The 22,035-nt window shown below is 45.4% G+C and overlaps 1 pseudogene across 1 annotated transcript in view; it reads left to right on the plus strand.

The window, feature by feature from the left end:
• Positions 1-491: 491 nt before the first annotated feature.
• Positions 492-22,035, plus strand: part of LOC310774139 (fibroblast growth factor 14-like) — a 60,205-nt pseudogene continuing 38,661 nt past the window's right edge. Inside the window, exons 1-2 of the transcript in view lie at positions 492-687; positions 19,250-19,360. The product of the transcript in view is annotated as a fibroblast growth factor 14-like (transcript). The remainder of the gene's footprint in view (positions 688-19,249; positions 19,361-22,035) is intronic.

Here is a 22,035-nt window from a genome sequence, read left to right on the forward strand (position 1 = left end):
ACGCGCCTCCGTCGCGCTTTTACCAACGGAGAAGGGATTACAGGAGAAGGGATTACAAACAAACGGACATTTTCAGTCAGAAGAGAGAAAATAAGTCGTTTTGTTTTCTTAAGCCTTTCCGGTGTTTTTAGAGATGAGCCTTTTGACCGACCATGGCGAAGCAAACTGACAAACGGCGTCCGTTCATTTAAAATGGGCTGGAGGAGCCGTTCGGTGACAGCTGCCGTTATCTGACTGACAGACAGACCGGACAGGTAAACCGCTGCACCGTTCAAGGCAATGGCTCGGAGTAAAACAACTACAGAAAATACAAAATATGCTGTAATTGTGAAGCGGTCTGTTTATTCTGGAGTTTTACGCGTTGTGGATGCAGCGTGGGGCCGTTATAGCCGGTAAACCGGAGACGGGTTCTCTGTGTCTGGTTGGTGGACTGGACTGAAGGGAGAGACAGAGACGGGGCTGTTTGTGTTTCGGTGCTTTCGGTTGGAGACATGGCAGCGGCCATCGCCAGCGGTTTGATCCGGCAGAAGAGACAGGCGCGGGAGCAACACGCCCACCGGCCGACGACCCACCGGCGGCGGAAGAGCCCCGCCACGAAGAAGCCGGGGCTGTGCAACGGAAACCTGGTCGACATCTTCTCCAAAGTGCGCATCTTTGGCCTGAAGAAGAGGAGGCTACGGAGGCAAGGTGTGACAATGGGGAGGGAAGGTGTGTGTGTGTGTGTGTCTGTGTGTGTGTGTGTGTGTGTGTGTGTGTGTGTGTGTGTGTGTGTGTGTGTTCTTTCTCGCGCGCACACACACACACACACACACACACACACACACACACACACACACACACACACACACACACACACACACACACACACACACACACACACACACACACCCACACACACACGCACACCCACAGGCATGTCTTGTATTGTTCTATCAATGGTTCAGTAGTTTCCAGGAACATCCATTATTGAAGTCACAGATTAGTCTGTCGTCTACCCCCCCCCCCCCCCTCTCTGTATCTCTACCTCACTCTCTCATTCTCTCCCTGTTCAAAGTGACCCTATCGCCATTGGCAGACTTGTCGTAACATGGCCAAAGCACAATGACAGATCGAGTAACAGTAGCATCTCATCTCCATCTCTTCTCTGGCTTTGTAAAATACACTTTGAGTTTGCTCCATTTAAATTGTGATTTTTTTCCCCAAGTCAGGATCCGTTTGGGGATTTTGTGCAGATTCAAGTCCCACTTGAAAATTCAGAGCATTGTTGCATTGTGTGTGGGAGCTTGTGACGGACTGAGAGGTGCTTTGATATGGAAGTGAATACAGATTAATGAGAATGCTGCATGTGGTTGATTGCGTGCCATTCAAGCATTCGACAGCAGAGCGGCGATAAGTGCTGTTTTAATCAATTGATTGTGCGAGAAGCCAGCGGGCCGGTGTATGAGGGATGAGAGACCTGCTGGAATCGACAGGAATTGGAAGCGACCTTCCTCTCCTCCTCTCCTTACCTCCTCTCTCCTCGCCTCTCCTCTCCTCACCTCCTCTTCCCTCTGTCCTCACCTCTCTCCTCGCCTCTCCTCACCTCTCCTCACCTCCTGTCTCCTCTCCTCTCCGCACCTCTGCCCTCTGTCCTCACCCCTCCTCTCCTCTCCCCTCCTCTCCTCCTCTCTCCTTGCCTCTCCTCCTCTCTCCTCGCCTCTTGTCTCCTCACCTCCTCTCTCATCTCCTCACCTCTCCTCACCTCCTCTCTCATCTCCTCTCCTCTCCTCTCATCCTCCTCTCCCCTCTCCTCTCCCCTCCTCTCCTCTCTCCTTGCCTCTCCTCCTCTCTCCTCGCCTCTTGTCTCCTCACCTCCTCTCTCATCTCCTCTCCTCTCATCTCCCCTCTCCTCTTCCCTCCTCTCCTCTCATCCTCCCCTCCCCTCTCCTCTTCCCTCCTCTCCTCTCATCCTCTCCTCCCCTCCCCTCCCCTCTCCTCTCCTCTTCCCTCCTCTCCTCCTCTCCTGTCCTCCCCTCCCCTCCTCTCATCTCCACTCCTCTCTTTTCCTCTCCGTCCTCTCCTCTCATCACCTATCCTCTCCTCTCCTCCTCTCCTCTCCTCTTGTCACCTATCCTCGTCACCTATCCTTTCGTTTCTTTGCCTCCCCTCCCCTCACCTTCTTCCTCTCCTTTCTTCTCCTCTGCTTCTCTGCCTTTGTCTCCTTCCATCCTGCTCGCCAGAATAAAATGGATATGAACAGAATATAGATACGATGAATATAGATATGTGTGTATAGATATAGATATGTGTGTATAGATATAGATATATATAATATAGATATGTGTATATCAACGTTATACATGTATCGAGAAATGTGATATATGCAACAACATATTTTTGGTTATGGTCATTATGGTCATGGCGCGGTGGCCAGTAAAGGTGTTGTGGCTGGGGTGGATAGAGGGCATAAAGGGCCCTATCTTTCCAGTGGCCTTAGGCGCAAAAACTGGCGTTAAACGCAAAAAAAACACGACTTGCGCCTGCCTCTGGAAGATAGCAAAATGGTTTTAGGCCCCGAAATGCGCTTTATGCCGAAGAGGCGTGGCGCAGTGCCAGAATAGGCCAGAATGGGCATTTCGGCCTTAACACATTGAATGCCAGCCATGTTTTCATTCCTGTAGGTAAGTTGTGCCAGGGGTGTTTTTGACGATTCTGGCTCATTTTAGAAACAGCCGAGGATTCTTTTCTGTTAAGAATTCATGAACATCAATCATCTAAAAATAACTAATAGAATGTGTGCTTTCTCTGTCTAAAAGAGTTAGTTTGCAGAGTTAGTAGTTATGTAGATATTAGCCGTTGAGTACAGCATGGTTTCAGCGTCTGGAAATTTATTCAGAGATAAATGGCTTTTTGTGAAACAGTCACTTTAACCATTCATTTTTGGCATCAGTAAGACCGTCAGACATTCTAAACAATAGTTTTGAACAGTAATTTCCTCCATAACAACAGGAAACACCCCTCTCATTCAAACTCCTCCCTCCGTGTGTCTTCTAGAGCCAGGAGGAAGGAGGAGCGTGTCAGAAGCGCGTTGTGCTGCCTGCCTGCCTGTCTGCCTGTCGGGCAAGACGAGTCTGAATTGGATTACTGTAAAATCGCGTCGCCATTTCCTTGAATGGCTTGCTTCCGCGGTGTGTGTGTGTGTGTGTGTGTGTGTGTGTGTGTGTGTGTGTGTGTGTGTGTGTGTGTGTGTGTGTGTGTGTGTGTGTGTGTGTGTGTTCGCGCGTTGCTGCGCGGCTCTGGGGGGAAGGGATCTCTGTCCGTTCTGTGTGTGTGTGTCCGGGCTAATGACTGTAAAATCGCCAAGCCATGTCCGCGGGAGGCGGCTGCTTTTGTGGCTTTTGGGTCCCATGGCTGTGACTTCTCTCGGTCTCTGTCGCCACTTAGTGGTCGGTAAAATAGATTACACACATGCTCTGGCTCCAAGTAGTTATCTCAAAGATGTAAAAGGGGTTGATTGATGTCCCACCGTCCAAAAAAAAAAATCTTTATGTAAGACGAGTTAGTCCGTCCTTGGCACTTAAGCGCTGGATTATGTAAGACGAGTTAGGTCGTCTATGGCACTTAATGTGTTAAATACCGGCCTAACGATATCTTCCCCCCTGGCGTTAATTTAGCGCTTAGCGCTTTTCAAAACCAGGCCTTATTCAGTGCGCCAGTTATATTAGGCTACTGTGCGTAATTGCGCAGAGCTCTCCTCTGCCATCTCACACTCTCTCCCCCTCTCTCTCTCTCTCACTCTCTCTCTCTCGCACATCAGACAGGCACAAAGACCAATGGAAAAAAGTTGTTATATCATAGTTTTGAGCCCCTGTCATTCAGAGGCTGTTCTCTCCCTCTCTCTCTCTCTCACTCCCACTCTCGCGCAGCACAAAGACCGATGGAAAAAAGCTGTTCTCACCCCCTCTCTCTCTCTCTCACTCCCTCAAATCTCCCAGCATGCATTGAGGCTAATACATTTTGAGAAGAAATATCAACCAAATCAGCCTAAGTTGCCTAAAGTGGTAGATAGAAATAATGTTTCTGTTCACACAACATGCAATTCTCGAACATTTCAATATTGGCCAAAATAAAACATAGAAATACAAACACAACCCTATGTGAAACATATGCAACCCAGGTGGTTTCTATATCCCTCGCAGATATAACGTGATTTAGATGAGAGACAGCCGTAACACGGTTCTACTGTGATGTCCGCTACACTCCAATAAGACTTGGTTTACTTCACATTTACTTTTACAATAAAAACACATTTATGCAATGACTTTACATAATGTAGGCTATATTTATGTGCATCATCTGCAGCACTGGAGAAGAAAAGGTATCGAGAGAAAACGATATCATTCTAATCTGGACAAACTTTCACCAATCTAATCTCATACGGGGGTACGGTGGCGCAGTCGGTAGCGCTGTCGCCTCACAGTCAGAAGGTCCTGAGTTCGATTCTCGCCTGGGACACTGTGGGCGCTGTGGTTGTGTTCCCCCCATATCTTCAGTGCCTACGGCCCAGGTGGGTTATCTCGTCGTAAGGGCCTTTCTCTCTGTGTGGAGTTTGCATGTTCTCCCCGTGCTCCCCCAGGGGGTTCCTCCGTATATAACCCCCCCACTAAAAACATGCAGAAGATCAGATCGTCATCGTCATCCGACCAGTGACAACAACATCCGAAGTTGGTCCCCGGGCGCTGTACGAGAAAGCGACCACTGCTCCTGGCCTGCCCCCCGGAGGAAAGGACATGCCTGGATGGGTTAAATGCAGAGGACACTTTTCACCGGCCACCGTCAGCATGAGTGTGTTGTGGCCGCATGCATGTATTGTGGTGTTCGTGTGACAATAAAAGACGGGCTTGTCCGTTACGAGAGAGTTTTTTTTTTTTTTTTCATCATGACATAGGCCACATAGGGATAGGCTATATTTTTCTAGCCAATGCATTTAGAACATTCTTTTCACTTTGATCTTGCTATAGTGTAGCATATTTACATGCTTGCAGTATTTAAACTGCAGTTAGATTGGTTTGAGAAGCATAAGGAATAATATATACGGAGACAGACAGGGATGAAAGGGAGGGGGGGGAGCTCAGAGCACTTGGCTTTTCTGACCGGACTGGATCGCTAAGTGGAATTGGAGCTTAAAAGCGAAGCTTGTGATTCGTTTACTGCACTTCTCCAATGAGCAGATTGTGCTTAATTTTACGCTTAAAAGGATATTTCAGTTTGTTTGAAGTTGGGTCCTATCAGCTAGTCAGATACACTAACGTAATTCGGTACAGTGGTCTGGAAGCGAGGCGCAGTGTCTAACGAGATCCGGCACCCAGAGGAGCAGCCTCGCGCAGCCTCACCAGCCTTTTCTCTCTCAGTACTGGGGGTCAACAACTAAAACGTAATTTAGCCACCTCAAACAACGCCCACCTAAACAAATCGATATCTGTGTACATGCACGCTCTATTTGAGAATTTTCTACGCTTTACTTTTCCACCAAACAGTCATTTCATTCGGTACTGCTTTTTCTCCCAACCGTACAACCCCCGTATTCCTCCGCTAAAGCCAGCACAGAGCACAGAGCCGCGGTTTACAAAACAGGAAGGCTTAGAAGAGAGATAAAACACTGACTTACTTTAGAGACAACAAGTCACCTGGCCTCTCTGGTCTGGGTCGTTTTCCACAATTTATCCTGGGAATGGTGAATAAGGTCTGCAGCCAGGGCACCCAGGCATTTAGGCAGCAGGCGCATCTCTCTGCCTGTTCACTCTCTGCAAAAGTTCCTCTTCTGTATTCTCTCTGGTTCATAATTGTATCCTCTTGTCACCAAGGTGAATGGCATATCATCCTCGCTATCAAAATCACTCATATTTTCGTTCGTGTATTCTATTTGTTGTGTCTTCAAACCGGGAGAAATAAAATAGCCTACCCCCAAATAACTGCGGAGTAATCCAGTGCTGCGGCTCGGAGCTGGCTTTTAGCGGAGGAATACGGTGGTTGTACGGTTGGGAGAAAAAGCAGTGCCGAATGAAACTGCTGTTTTGCGGAAAAGTAAAGCGCTGAAAATTGTCAAAATAGAGCGTGCATGTACACGGATATCGATTTGTTTAGGTGGGCGTTGTTTTAGGTGGCTAAATTACAGTTATAGTTTTAGTTGTTGACCCCCAGTACTGAGAGAGAAAAGGCTGGTTTGGCTGCTGCTCTGGGTGCCGGATCTCGTTAGACACTGCGCCTCGCTTCCAGACCACTGTACCGAATTACGTTAGTGTATCTGACTAGCTGATAGGACCCAACTTCAAACAAACCGAACTATCCCTTTAAAAGGCGTGGTTATAATTCTTAAGGCCGCGTGTAGCGCAATACCAAAATATCGAGTGCGCTGGGCCACGCCCACTAATCTGCGCTGCATCTGGCGTTGGGCGCAGTTCATAGGCTGATGCAATGATAGAGACCAAAGAGTTTGCTTTCACACCGTGTTCGATCCCCAGGGTTATAGGGCCCTATTCTCCCACAAGCCTTCGGCGCTAAAACGGGCCTTAAACGCAAAAAAACGTGCCTTGCGCCTGTTTTGGGACGATATCAATATGGCTTTAGGCTGCCAAATGCACTTTAGGCCGAATGGGCGTGGCGCAGTCCCAGAATGGGCCAAAGTGGGCGTGTCGGCGCTAAATACCGGCGTACTGCTATCTTCCGACCTGGCGTTAATTTAGCGCCTTGCGCCTTTGAAAAGCAGGCCTATTCAGTGGGCCAGTTGGCTCTCTCCCTCCCCTCTGGCTCTGTCCTCTGTCACCCTTCTCTATGTCACTCTCTCCCTCTCTCCTCACAGTCTGACAGGCACAATACCGACTGTCTCTGACTCCCTCGCTCAGAGTCCCATAGAAAAAATAAGCTGTAACTTCACTGCAATGTGAATGTCCCAACATGCATTGTGTTTCTCCATTTCGCTACTAAATAGCAACCAAATGAGCCGAAAACCTATATTAAGGGAGGATCTAAATAATGTGTAATGGTAAGACAACCTCCAATTGTAGAACATTTCAATATTGGACCAAATAAAACATCGAAATGAAAACACCACCCTATGTGAAACATATATGTCCTACTGGGGCTATAAATATCCCTTGTCGATTTAACGTGATTTAGATAAGTGACAGCGGAACGCGCTTCGGAAGCTTCTACTGTCATCTGCTATACTGTGATGTCCGCTCCAATAACTTGGCCCTACTCCACATTTAGTTTTACAATAAAAACACATTTATGCAATGACTTTACATAATGTAGGCTATATTTATGTGCATCATCCTTCCTGCAGCAGGCGAGAGAAAATTATATCTTTCTGGACAAACTTTCACCAATCTAATAGGCTATATTTTTCTAGCTGATGCGTTTAGAACATTATTTTCACTTTGATCTTGCTATAGTGTAGCGTATTTACATGCTTGCAGTATTGAAACTGCAGTTAGATTGGTTTGAGAAGCATAATAATATGGAATAATAGCCTATAATGCAGACAGACAGACTGGATGAAGGGAGGGGGGGGGGCAGAGCGTTTGGCTTTCGTCAGGTTTTGCGGGATCACTGGAATTGGAGCTAAAAAGGCAAGCGTGCGATTCGTTTATTGCACTTATCCAATGAGCATGACGGTGCATAATTTTACGCTTAAAAGGCGTGGTTGTAATGCTGTAGGCTGCGTCTAGCGCCAAGACCAAGATATCAAGTGCGCTGGTCCACGCCCACTGCGCCAGGCGCTCGGCGTAGAAACTAGGCCGATGCAACGATAGGGACCTACGTCTATACATTTCACATTCACATTTCACATTTTTGTTATTTAGTATAAGCCTAACTCAAACCATAATCATAACCATAACCTTTTACTTGCCTAAACATATTCTTATCGATTAATCTGTTGATTATTTTCTCAATCGATTAGTTGTCTATAAAATGTCAGAAAATGGTGAACAATTCTATCAGTGTTTCCCAAAGTCCAAGATGACATATCCTCAAATGTCTTGTTTTGTCCACAACCCAAAAATATTCAGTGTACTCTCATTGAGTATAAAGAAACCTGAATATATTCAGATTTAAGAAGCTGGAATCAGATCATTTGACTTTTTCTCTTAAAAAAATTACTCAAAAACGATGAATGGATTATCAAAATAGTTGTCAATTAATTATCTGTCATTGTTGCAGCTCTACCTAAACATAATAGTTGTTAAAGTTGTTTTATTGGCGTTTAATGTTGGAAAGGCAGCAATGTTTTCAAATTACCACCGTTTTGTTTCAAATTTACGTTTGTTTCAAATGTACGGTTTGCAGAAATGTAAAATGCCACCTTTTAGGAACATAAAAGGCAGATACGTATCCGTGGGTTGCAGAAACGTAAAAAAATGCTGACATTTTATTCTGGCGATTGGGTTGCCTCTTTTGATTCTCCTATTCCTTCATTTCTCTTTGTCGTTCTCTTTCTGTCCTCCCTTTCTGTCTCCCTCTTCCTCCACCCATCATCTCCCTCCTGTCCCCTCCCCTCTGTGCCTTCCTTCTCTCTCCTCTCCTCTCCTCTCCTCTCCTCATCTCCTCTCCTCCGCTCCTCTCCCTTCTCTGCATCCTTCTATTCTTTCATTCTTCCTTTCCCCCGCTTTCCTTCCCTCTCTCTTTCATCCCTCCCTCTATCCTCTTGTTCCCACTCCAAGCTGTGAAAGCTGCTGGTGAAAGCTTGGCAACATCCACACGTTCTGTGCTGTGTGTGTGTGTGTGTGTGTGTGTGTGTGTGTGTGTGTGTGTGTGTGTGTGTGTGTGTGTGTGTGTGTGTGTGTGTGTGTGTGTGAGAGAGAGAGAGAGAGAGATTGCCAATATCCCCTACTCTCTCCCAGAGGTTTTCTGAAGGAGAGCAGACAGACCCAACTCAAACTGAACTGCAGTCTTCATTGCTGCTTCATACTAGAAGGGCCATGACTATTAGAACAGCCATAAGCGGTCATTTTGCCAGCTAGCTTCCAAACTCTATAATCTCTCATGTTAAATTGAGATGCATTTATTGTGTTAGTAGATCTTAAAAATAAATAGATAAATAAAATAAAAAAACACCAAAATGTGAAAAGATAGGCTAAAAACAGGCCTAGAACCCCGGGGAATTATGTGTGATCAATATGAGCGCTTATGTCATCAATAAGCAAAAATGATTTTTCATTTCCTTTGCCTTTTGTGTAATTTATATAAAAACTATTTAAAATTAAAATACAGGCAGTTTGGGGAAAAGTCCGGTACCAGCAACATTGTATTGATCAACAAAGTTTATAGTACATATCAAAAAGGTTAAAATGACGGATTAGTGTTAATCAAAGATGAAATTAAATGTAATGTGTACATTTATCACAACTAGACTGATATGTTGAGCCAATATTGACCTTTTATTAAATATTGTTGTATAGTTTTTATTATTTTTATACCAAATGTCTGACCAGAGAAATCATTCCATTGCGGTGTGGGAGGATTAACGATATACCGTTTTAAGGTATACCGCGATATTAAGCAACCACGGTTATCTCAAGCTTTTCCTGTAATCCTGTGCCCACGGCACAGCACGCCACTACAAATAACTTGATAATGGAGGAGCCTTGTGTAAACCTTCTCATATTAATTTCAGTTTCATTTCAATCAATAAAGCAGTTTTTTTCTTTCAAGCAAAATTCTTGGTAGTTTTTTCGATGGGTCATAGACAGTACCTTTAATTAAAAGGTCGGGGATTAATACAGTGAAATACCATATACTGTGACGAATGTTGCTGATACAAGCGACCAAAATGAGGCTTCTTCCACAGGGTACACAGGGTGAGTAGCTTCTCCACAGGGTGACAGGGTGAGTAGCTTCTCCACAGGGTGAGTAGCTTCTCCACAGGGTGACAGGGTGAGTAGCTTCTCCACAGGGTGACAGGGTGAGTAGCTTCTCCACAGGGTGAGTAGCTTCTCCACAGAGTGACAGGTTGAGTAGCTTCTACACAGGGTGAGTAGCTTCTCCACAGAGTGACAGGGGGAGTAGCTTCTCCACAGGGTGACAGGGTGAGTAGCTTCTCCACAGAGTGACAGGGTGAGTAGCTTCTCCACAGGGTGACAGGTTGAGTAGCTTCTACACAGGGTGAGTAGCTTCTCCACAGAGTGACAGGGGGAGTAGCTTCTCCACAGGGTGACAGGGTGAGTAGCTTCTCCACAGGGTGACAGGTTGAGTAGCTTCTACACAGGGTGAGTAGCTTCTCCACAGGGTGACAGGGCAAGTAGCTTCTCCACAGGGTGACAGGGTGAGTAGCTTCTCCACAGGGTGACAGGGTGAGTAGCTTCTCCACAGGGTGACAGGTTGAGTAGCTTCTCCACAGGGTGACAGGGTGAGTAGCTTCTCCACAGGGTGACAGGGCAAGTAGCTTCTCCACAGGGTGACAGGGTGAGTAGCTTCTCCACAGGGTGACAGGGTGAGTAGCTTCTCCACAGGGTGACAGGTTGAGTAGCTTCTCCACAGGGTGACAGGTTGAGTAGCTTCTCCACAGGGTGACAGGTTGAGTAGCTTCTCCACAGGGTGACAGGGTGAGTAGCTTCTCCACAGGGTAACAGGGTGAGTAGCTTCTCCACAGGGTGACAGGTTGAGTAGCTTCTCCACAGGGTGACAGGGCAAGTAGCTTCTCCACAGGGTGACAGGGTGAGTAGCTTCTCCACAGGGTGACAGGTTGAGTAGCTTCTCCACAGGGTGACAGGGCAAGTAGCTTCTCCACAGGGTGACAGGGTGAGTAGCTTCTCCACAGGGTGACAGGGTGAGTAGCTTCTCCACAGGGTGACAGGGTGAGTAGCTTCTCCACAGGGTAACAGGGTGAGTAGCTTCTCCACAGGGTGACAGGTTGAGTAGCTTCTCCACAGGGTGACAGGGTGAGTAGCTTCTCCACAGGGTGACAGGTTGAGTAGCTTCTCCACAGGGTGACAGGGTGAGTAGCTTCTCCACAGGGTAACAGGTTGAGTAGCTTCTCCACAGGGTGACAGGGTGAGTAGCTTCTCCACAGGGTAACAGGTTGAGTAGCTTCTCCACAGGGTGACAGGCCCCAGGGAAACAGGGAGATATAGATTTTCCATGCATTAATTATATTATTATATTAGACTGTGCTAATCACTGAATTTAGACCCATATGGGGGGAATAATGTGACACGACAAATCAGCGTGACAGCTTGATGGGCTGACCGATCTAATCAATTTCTATTGAGACAATATAGGGGTTGTGTGTGTGTGTGTGTGTGTGTGTGTGTGTGTGTGTGTGTGTGTGTGTGTGTGTGTGTGTGTGTGTGTGTGTGTGTGTGTGTGTTGCATGTGTGCGGAGGACGGGGGAATACCCCTCCACCGGAACGGTCTGGAATCACGAGACTGTCACCATGGCAACGCCAGAATGTGGGAATTTCCCTAGTAACAGACGGGATATCGGGAAGAATGGGAATATCACCTTGACAATTGTAGGAATATCACCTTGGCAGTGATGGGCATCGCAGTATGAGCGAACAAATAATTGGATGTTGGGAGCAATGGATGGATGATGGATGGATGGATGGGTGGGTGGGTGGCTGGTATGGCTGTATGAATAGATGATGAGTAACTTCTGAGTTAGTGTACTCTCCCCATAGGATAAATACATGTTTCATAACCCTAACCCAAAACCAATTCTTCCTCGACAAAATAAATATCCTAATAATAGAAAAAGCGAATGCTGCAGCCTGATACAGCACACAATATGTAAGATGGCTCAGACTGCAAAGTTAGTTACTTGTCCCTCCAGTAACACACGGTAATGTAGGTGTAACGCAGGTTATTTTCTGTACAGATTACACCCTAAATGTCTCCAAACTGGGAAACATGTTTGTTTATTTGCTGCGTGGCCTGTAGTTTTACAAGAGGAAATCCGCAAGCTTCTTTTAAGGGCACCACGGCCAGTTGGAAACAGTGCATGCCTAACTGGCCCTGTGGGTGAAGGGGGCATTACGCCCACTCTCCAGGGCACCCAGGGCACCCACGCCACTGGCTGTTTGGCCTTGATCATTCCTGCCCTGGTTTTGCCAACAGGTTGAAAGTGTTCTGTGTGTGTGTGTGTGTGTGTGTGTGTGTGTGTGTGTGTGTGTGTGTGTGTGTGTGTGTGTGTGTGTGTGTGTGTGTGTGTGTGTGTGTGTGCGTGTGCGTGTGCGTGTGCGTGTGCGCGTGCGCGTGCGCGTGCGCGTGTGTGTGCGTGCGTGCGTGCGTGCGTGCGTGTGTGTGTGTGTGTGTCTGTGTGTGTGTGTGTCTGTGTGTTCTCCCTTCCCTCAAGCGTAATTATGTTCCTTGGTCTAACCTCACTTATACAACAGGTAGTTCCGGCCGAGCAATTTGATTGGACAAGAGGGATCTTACGAGTGCCTATATTTCACGATAATGCACTGGCGCTTCACTGTGTGTAGGGTAGGCTATATCACTCCGCTTCACAGCTGCTCTAATCAACAAAACAAACACCAGCCACGTTACATTGAACGTCATTCAAAGCGTAACCGAGAGCGCAAAGATGGATTTTTTTCCTAACATAACTTTTGACTTAAACTATGAATGCTCGTCAGAAGAGGACGAGGGGGAGCAACATTCTAATGCGGAAACCTCCAGGGGCCGGTTGCACCAACTGGTCTTAACTATGCCTGGTCGTAACTCCTACGTCGGTCTTATAAGACCATGGACTTACGCCTGTTGCACCAACACGGCTTATGTCTGGTCTTAACTATGCTGGTCGTAGCAATGCGCGTCCATGTGAATTGCCAGGGAATGCCCCCTGATTGGATGATGTTGCAAAAAATGTGCCTCGCGACCTGCTTGGAGCACTGTGCCACTACGCTCTCTCAGCCACTACTGTAAAACACCCTCCCTCCTCTCACCCTCCCTCGCTCCGGGGGAAAATGGCGGCTATTGAGCCAGACAGACAGTCTGAATGAAATTGAATGTAACGTTCCCAATTCTATGTATTACATTCTAAAAAACTAACGGCAACATTTTGGAAGGCTAAGCCACACAACTAGTTCGTTGTAATCTAACAGCATGCAAAGACGGAGAACTGGCTGTGTTACGACGATCAGGGTAAGGACTCAAAACGGTCTCCGCTGATAAGACACGGAGATCTCTGTTACAGGCAGGCGCTACGCCTCCTCCTGACCAGGCGGGCTGATTAGGCTACATTTTCTGCAAAGGGAAAGCTGGGGGGACTATTTTTGTTGGCGGAGGAATAAATACAGAAATCATCTATTTTCTCAGCTTTTTGTCATTTTTTTTTAATCAGCTTTGTTTAATAGAACTGTTGTATAAAAGCAATATCACACTCGAGGTCGTGCATTGTTGGCTAATATTGGCACTGCTGTGATTATCTACGGCACTCGGCCTGCGGCCTCGTGCCTGCGACCGAATCACAGCAGTGCCAATATTAGCCAACAATGCACTCCCTCTCGTGTGATATTGCTTAACTAGCCTACACTACATGGCACTACACTAAACTACGCTACACAACACTCATATCAGGAAGAGGTTTGACTCACCAAAGCTTTGAAATGAAAGAAGTCGTTGAAATATAAATGACATAAATGCACACTGTGCTGCTGGTGAAGAAGGCATATGAGTCCTATCCTGAATACTGTGCTGCAGGCTTGTGGCTATGCCTAACTGTGTCAAGTCAGATGCAACAGTCACTTCCCCCCTGTGAATGATCAGAAAGCCAGAAAACAGCAGTTCCTATTTTACTGGATCAAATCAAAGTAGCGAGAATACTTCTTCCATGCACCCGGAGAAACTTCACCTCCTGGTGTGTGTTTTTTTCTCCCCCTTTCTAACCTTTTGGCTCACTTGCCAAGAGCTAGTGCACTAAAATAATGTACAGAATTATTTTTATTGGCCAAATAAATGATACATTTTTATTATAAATGGCAATGCAGCTTAGCTGCAAGGAATAGCCACATTAGCAGGAAAAACGCAATGTTCTCAACAACCTACCTACCTACGTACCTACCTAGCCTACGTACGTAGCCCAGTATAATGTGCAGTCGGATTCTCTTCGCACCGTCATTGTCTTTTGCTAAGGCCTTGTGAATTCTGCTTCACATCTTTCCTTGACCTCATGACGTCGAGCAAAAGTGTTTAGGAAAAGCATTAGGACATATTTCTTTTTACTATTCAACCGCAGCCCAGAGAGTCATTTATTCTCGCTGGCCAGCCTCACCTCCCTTCCGTGAGAGGAGTCTGGCTGCATGGAAACAGGGTGCTGGCATAAGCCCTCCCCTGATCTACAGCTGCTCTCCCATTGGAGTGACCATTTCAGTCGCTGCCGGCATTTCCGCTCCCCACTTACAAGCTCTGTCATTGGCTCCGACCATGTCAACCGTACCGTCTGTACTTCGTGGGGGAGAATCATGCACCAACCGGAATGGGAAGCAGAAAGGCGGGTCTTCCGCTCATTAGTCCAATCAGAATTTTTTTAAGGCGGGTCTTCCGCTCATTAGTCCAATCAGATTTTTTTTCCGTGGACACACGTGTCGTGATTGGTCGGATTTTGTCGAACTTCCTTCCAGTCTGAAGGTTTTTTTCCCAACTTCCTTGTGCATGTTCTGGGGGTGTAACGTACAGACTGTATATAGCTGCATTCGCCGGATGTAGATGAGACAGTCTGTTTTAAGAGACTAAGCGCTGCCAGACTCTTCTCACGGAAGGGAGGGGAGGCTGGCCAGTGAGACTAGTATACATTCAACAGCTATGTACAGTATGATATATCTGTACTGTACTGGTGATGTGGTGCTGGGTTTGCTCTACGTGTCATATATCTGTACTGTACTGGTGATGTGGTGGTGGGTTTGCTCTACATGTCATATATCTGTACTGTACTCGTGATGTGGTGCTGGGTTTGCTCTATGTGTCATATATCTGTACTGTACTGGTGATGTGGTGCTGGGTTTGCTCTACATGTCATATATCTGTACTGTACTGGTGATGTGGTGCTGGGTTTGCTCTATGTGTCATATATCTGTACTGTACTGGTGATGTGGTGCTGGGTTTGCTCTACGTGTCATATATCTGTACTGTACTGGTGATGTGGTGGGTTTGCTCTACGTGTCATATATCTGTACTGTACTGGTGATGTGGTGCTGGGTTTGCTCTATGTGTCATATATCTGTACTGTACTGGTGATGTGGTGCTGGGTTTGCTCTACATGTCATATATCTGTACTGTACTGGTGATGTGGTGGGTTTGCTCTATGTGTCATATATCTGTACTGTACTGGTGATGTGGTGCTGGGTTTGCTCTACGTGTCATATATCTGTACTGTACTGGTGATGTGGTCGTGGGTTTGCTCTATGTGTCATATATCTGTACTGTACTGGTGATGTGGTGCTGGGTTTGCTCTACGTGTCATATATCTGTACTGTACTGGTGATGTGGTGCTGGGTTTGCTCTACATGTCATATATCTGTACTGTACTGGTGATGTGGTCGTGGGTTTGCTCTATGTGTCATATATCTGTACTGTACTGGTGATGTGGTGCTGGGTTTGCTCTACATGTCATATATCTGTACTGTACTGGTGATGTGGTGCTGGGTTTGCTCTACGTGTCATATATCTGTACTGTACTGGTGATGTGGTGGTGGGTTTGCTCTATGTGTCATATATCTGTACTGTACTGGTGATGTGGTGCTGGGTTTGCTCTACGTGTCATATATCTGTACTGTACTGGTGATGTGGTGCTGGGTTTGCTCTACATGTCATATATCTGTACTGTACTGGTGATGTGGTCGTGGGTTTGCTCTACGTGTCATATATCTGTACTGTACTGGTGATGTGGTGCTGGGTTTGCTCTACGTGTCATATATCTGTACTGTACTGGTGATGTGGTGGTGGGTTTGCTCTACGTGTCATATATCTGTACTGTACTGGTGATGTGGTGCTGGGTTTGCTCTACGTGTCATATATCTGTACTGTACTGGTGATGTGGTCGTGGGTTTGCTCTACGTGTCATATATCTGTACTGTACTGGTGATGTGGTGCTGGGTTTGCTCTATGTGTCATATATCTGTACTGTACTGGTGATGTGGTGCTGGGTTTGCTCTACGTGTCATATATCTGTACTGTACTGGTGATGTGGTGGTGGGTTTGCTCTACGTGTCATATATCTGTACTGTACTGGTGATGTGGTCGTGGGTTTGCTCTACGTGTCATATATCTGTACTGTACTGGTGATGTGGTGGTGGGTTTGCTCTCATGGCTTCCCCTCCGCTTCGCCTGCTCTACAAGATGGATGCTTCACAAAGATGGAAAATACCCTCCTCGCCTCTCCCTCCCTCTCCCTCACACCTCCTAAACTGGGTCAGTCTCCACACTTTCTCTGTCTCTGTGCATACGGGTAGACCTTCACATCCTCTCTCATTCTCTCTCTCTCTCACTCTCTCTCTCTCTCTCAGACACACATTCAAAGGGGATTCCCATCGTACTATAGCAATGCAGATTAGGGTGAAGTCAGCGGTGTGTGTGTGTAAGAGAGGCAGGATGGGTGTGGTCGCGTGTGTGTGTAGTGAAGGATGGAGCATATTGGAGAATATGAGGAGAATCGGAGTCTATTAATCAATTTCACCAGCCAACAGCGTGTGTGTGTTTGTGCGTGTGGAAAATGCTCGCTGTCTACAGCTGGAGGGATGATAATAATAATGATGATGATTGTGGCGTGCGATAACGTGGAAAAATGTATCTGTCGGGTAGCTGCCCAAGATGCTCCACTATTACCAGAGGCATTACCTATGTCTAGTCACATTTGTCCTCTCTCTCTCTCTTTGTCTGGATCCCTCTCTCAATCTCTCACGCTGTTCCTTTTTCTGTCTTCCTTCACTCCATACATACCTCTCTCGTTCATTCTCTCTCCCTCAATTCAGGGTTGTCATGGGTGGCATCACTCATCATTTTGTTTCATTTCAATATCTAATATCTATATTGATATTTCAATATCAATATCTAATATCATTATCTAATATCTATATAATTTCATTTCCCATCTGATGACGAGATGCGATAACCGTGACAGAAGCGAATGTAACAGATTTTTAATTCAAATGACATGAGGTAGCAAGGTAACTTGGTAAAACAATTGATGAGGATGATGATGATGATGATTATTATTATCATTGTGTGATAAGGCCTTTGTTCTATTATCACATCAGGATCTGTAACAACAGCAACAATGACTGTCATTTAGGGTTCATATACTGTAGACCAGTCGTATAATAGAAGAGTTCCGACATCTCCATTCACTCCAATGGACCAGTTTTTTACTCTCAAGAGTTCCAGGAAGTAAGGTCCTGGATTAAGCAGCACTGTCGAGTTGCAGCAAAATAGACAGTTTGTGTTGTACTCTGAAAGGGTTTTTCCCCCTTGAATCAAATTGTACATTATCAGCTTTATTTTAGCATGCAAAAGTAGCGCAAGACCCATTCCTGGCTGTTCATTGGCTAATGAGTCTCGCATTTTGGTCCTCCGCTGACGCCACTCTCTCTCTAGTCTAGAGGACACTACTGTAGACTAATGAAGTTCTTTTAGGTGGGTTAGCAGCTCTTTAATGCAGGTGGACCGACCACACCTATTCAATGGTAGCTGAAAACCACTGGGCCTTAAATGAACAATTGAATGAACAAAATCAGGTTTTTAAAGCCAATATCGGCCTCATATATCTGCAAACCACTATATTGAAGATTAATACATACATAGTCAGCAGAACTAGATTCATAGCCATTTTAAGGTAAAGTAATTAAGTAATTTAACTTAATAATTTGATTGGAACAATGCCAAGGTGGGAAGGAATAGTCTAAAAGAGTCTCAAATGTAAATGGATGTGATGTGCATCTCTCAGGATGTGGCAGGTCCCATGTGGCCACAGTGTCTTTTTTTTATTCAAAAGGTATGAGTCTGCTAGAGTCTGTGTATATATACTGTACATGAGTCTGCTAGAGTCTGTGTATACTGTACATGAGTCTGCTAGAGTCTGTGTATACTGTACATGAGTCTGCTAGAGTCTGTGTATACATGAGTCTGCTAGAGTCTGTGTATACTGTACATGAGTCTGCTAGAGTCTGTGTATAGTGTACATGAGTCTGCTAGTGTCTGTGTATACTGTACATGAGTCTGCTAGAGTCTGTGTATACTGTACATGAGTCTGCTAGTGTCTGTGTATACTGTACATGAGTCTGCTAGAGTCTGTGTATACTGTACATGAGTCTGCTAGTGTCTGTGTATACTGTACATGAGTCTGCTAGAGTCTGTGTATACTGTACATGAGTCTGCTAGAGTCTGTGTATACTGTACATGAGTCTGCTAGAGTCTGTGTGTATACTGTACATGAGTCTGCTAGAGTCTGTGTATACTGTACATGAGTCTGCTAGAGTCTGTGTATACTGTACATGAGTCTGCTAGAGTCTGTGTATACTGTACATGAGTCTGCTAGAGTCTGTGTATATATACTGTACATGAGTCTGCTAGAGTCTGTGTATACTGTACATGAGTCTGCTAGAGTCTGTGTATACTGTACATGAGTCTGCTAGAGTCTGTGTATACTGTACATGAGTCTGCTAGAGTCTGTGTATACTGTACATGAGTCTGCTAGAGTCTGTGTATACTGTACATGAGTCTGCTAGAGTCTGTGTGTATACTGTACATGAGTCTGCTAGAGTCTGTGTATACTGTACATGAGTCTGCTAGAGTCTGTGTATATATACTGTACATGAGTCTGCTAGACTCTGTGTATACTGTACATGAGTCTGCTAGAGTCTGTGTATACTGTACATGAGTCTGCTAGAGTCTGTGTATACATGAGTCTGCTAGAGTCTGTGTATACTGTACATGAGTCTGCTAGAGTCTGTGTATACATGAGTCTGCTAGAGTCTGTGTATACTGTACATGAGTCTGCTAGAGTCTGTGTATACTGTACATTGGGGAAATTAATTCAGGGGATGAATTCTTAGATCTTTGTTTCCCCCTTTGATACATTTCTCTCTTCAGGCTGACAAGACTCCCTGTATGCTTGATCAGATGAGTTTGGACTTTGATTATTTCCCTTTTGTCGATTCATTCATAGAGTGGGCGCTGTGTGAAATACAGTACATTCCCTGATTTAGGTGTCATTCAATTATATTCAATTTGTCTTCTCTCTCTCTCTCTCTCTCTTTCTGTGTCTCTCTACCAGAACCACAGCTAAAGGGCATAGTGACCAGGTTGTTCTGCAGGCAGGGCTTCTATCTCCAGATGGGCCAGGATGGAAGTCTGGACGGGACCAAAGACGACAGCACCAACTCCTGTTAGTAGTATACACACCACACACTGTAACATATAGGCTCAGGGGACATTCAAACCAAAAGCGTTTTTGGAGCTGCCAGGCCAGCGTCTTTCTGCAATTCATTCTCTATGTAAGGACGCGCTAGACGTGCTCCTCTTTTAATGAACGCACCTGGTGTTTCAGCGCTGGTGGCCTCTGTTGTTTTTGGAGGAGCGCTGTGGGCGTTTTAAAGCTGAAAAAAGTTGAACATTAGAGGAAAAGCGCCCTGATCGTCTTTTTCACTCCTACCTTTTCTCCTCCCGAGGGATTTTCAACCTCGGCTGCTGCCAGAATTGGCAATAATCTGGCTTTCATGTTGACGGTGAACAGCATCAAACAGACAAAACCAGCTGGCTACCGTCCTTGTGGTCGTTGTGTTCTGATCTGTACTAGGGATGGGCATTTCTAGCAAAAACACTATTCGAAATTCGCTGGCCAAAGTCGACTTTTAATCGAAATTCGAAAATAAAAATAAAAATGTAAAAAAAATTAAAAATGTAAAAAAAAGATTTTTTTTTTTTTTTTTTTTTTTGTGAGTGAAATGTTGCATTGTCTCCCCTGATTCTAAGTCTAAGGCTTTATTAATTAATAGAAAAAGCTTCTGCTGTGGATTTTTAGCTCAAACAAGCATTGCACCACTGAAGTAAAGAACATGTTACATGACATTGACATTTTCGAAAATAAAAAACAGTTTTGACAATCATGAGTGGTTCATTAAATATTTAGTAGGCTCAGGTCTGAGTGCCAAAGGGGTGCCAAAGTCACCCCCTCTCCCTCTTCATGGGATTTCATCCGCCATTCATTTTTCCATAAACCTTGCTTAAAATGCTTATAAAAATTGTTTTACTTGCTCAAACCAAGCGATTCGACTATACTTAGAATCAGGGGAGACAATGCAACATTTCACAAAAAAAAAAAAAAAAAACGTTTTATTTTTATTTTCGAATTTCGACTTTCAATAATAAAAGTCGACCTTGATAATAACAACGATTATTAGAAAATTCGAAATTCGATGCCCATCCCTAATCTGTACTGCACGCGACTACAGGGGAAAACAAACGGAGCGCAAAAAAAACGCTCCATGCATCCTCGCTCACTCACTCACACACTCACTCACTCTCTCACTCACTCGCTCACTCACTCACTCACACACTCACTCACACACTCACTCACTCACTCACTCACACACTCACTCGCTCACTCACTCACTCACTCTCTCACTCACTCTCACTCACTCACACTCTCACTCACTCTCTCACTCACTCACTCACTCTCTCACTCACTCACACTCACTCACTCACTCACTCTCTCACTCGCTCACTCACTCACTCACTCTCTCACTCACACACTCACTCGCTCTCTCACTCACTCACTCACTCTCTCACTCGCTCACTCACTCACTCACTCACTCACTCTCTCACACACTCACTCGCTCACTCACTCACTCACTCACTCGCTCACTCACTCACTCACTCTCTCACTCACACACTCACTCGCTCACTCACTCACTCACTCACTCACTCGCTCACTCACTCACTCACACACTCACTCACTCACTCTCTCACCCACTCCCTCACTCACTCACTCACACACACACTCACTCACTCTCTCACTCACTCACAAAACAATTTCAAGTCTTTTTCATGCTCTCACGGCTCCGTTTTCCAAATTATAGCCCCATTTCGAGGAAAATTGACGACAAACATTGGATAATAAGAACAGTAATACTTCCGACCGGTAGAGGCAGCAATGTGCCGCAAGGCATCAGGTAGCAAGTAATAGTTGAGCAAATTATCAGAAAATAGCGTTACTTTATGATATTTTAATAATGTTAGTAGACACACGTAACTATATAGATACCATACATCTAACGTCCATAACATGGCGGACCATTTAACGTTATCTATACCGTTAGATAAAGCCTTAAGCCTTCTCTGTATTCAGACCATTCAGACCATTGATTCAGCCCAGAAACCGGAGTACGTTGTAACGTTATAAATATAGTCACGTTATAAACAACTATCCAACGCTGGGGGTCCGTATGGAAACAGTGTTACTCGAAATGGTTAAAAGTTAAATCAATTTGGTCATTCAGTGCCGTTTTACTGCAATGTAAAGTAAGTAGCGTTAGCCGCTAACATTAGCCACAGTAGCTGACTACCCATAATGCATTACGGCGATAAGCGAGACAGGGCAAATTCGGAAACTTCCCCGGCAGCCGCTAGGGGCAGCCACCCCCTCCCCTCGTACTTCCGTGTAGCATTAATTCATTCAACTAATCAAACGAAATCAAACAATATCCGGAAGTGAGCTTCATTTTGCTGTGTCAAAGTCAATGAGCTCCGTTTGTCCACTATATATATGTCAATGGTTCTAACACTGTCATTATATCCCTATAACAAACCCTGGCATGATTTAGTTGAGAGCATGGGTGTGCCTACAGTAGCCTACATAACAAACCCTGGCTTGATTTAGTTGATAGCATGGGTGTGCCTACAGTACATAACAAACCCTGACTTCATCTAGTTGATAGCATGGTTGTGCCTACAGTACAAACCCTGTCTTGATATTGTTGATAGCATGGCTGTACCTTGGAAAATTCCCATGCAAGATGATAATTCCATTATGTATGTGGGGTGTAACGGTGAAAACACACC

Source organism: Poromitra crassiceps, assembly GCF_964638095.1.
Source record: "Poromitra crassiceps genome assembly, chromosome: 3".
In the NCBI taxonomy this organism is placed as follows: Eukaryota; Metazoa; Chordata; class Actinopteri; order Beryciformes; family Melamphaidae; genus Poromitra; species Poromitra crassiceps.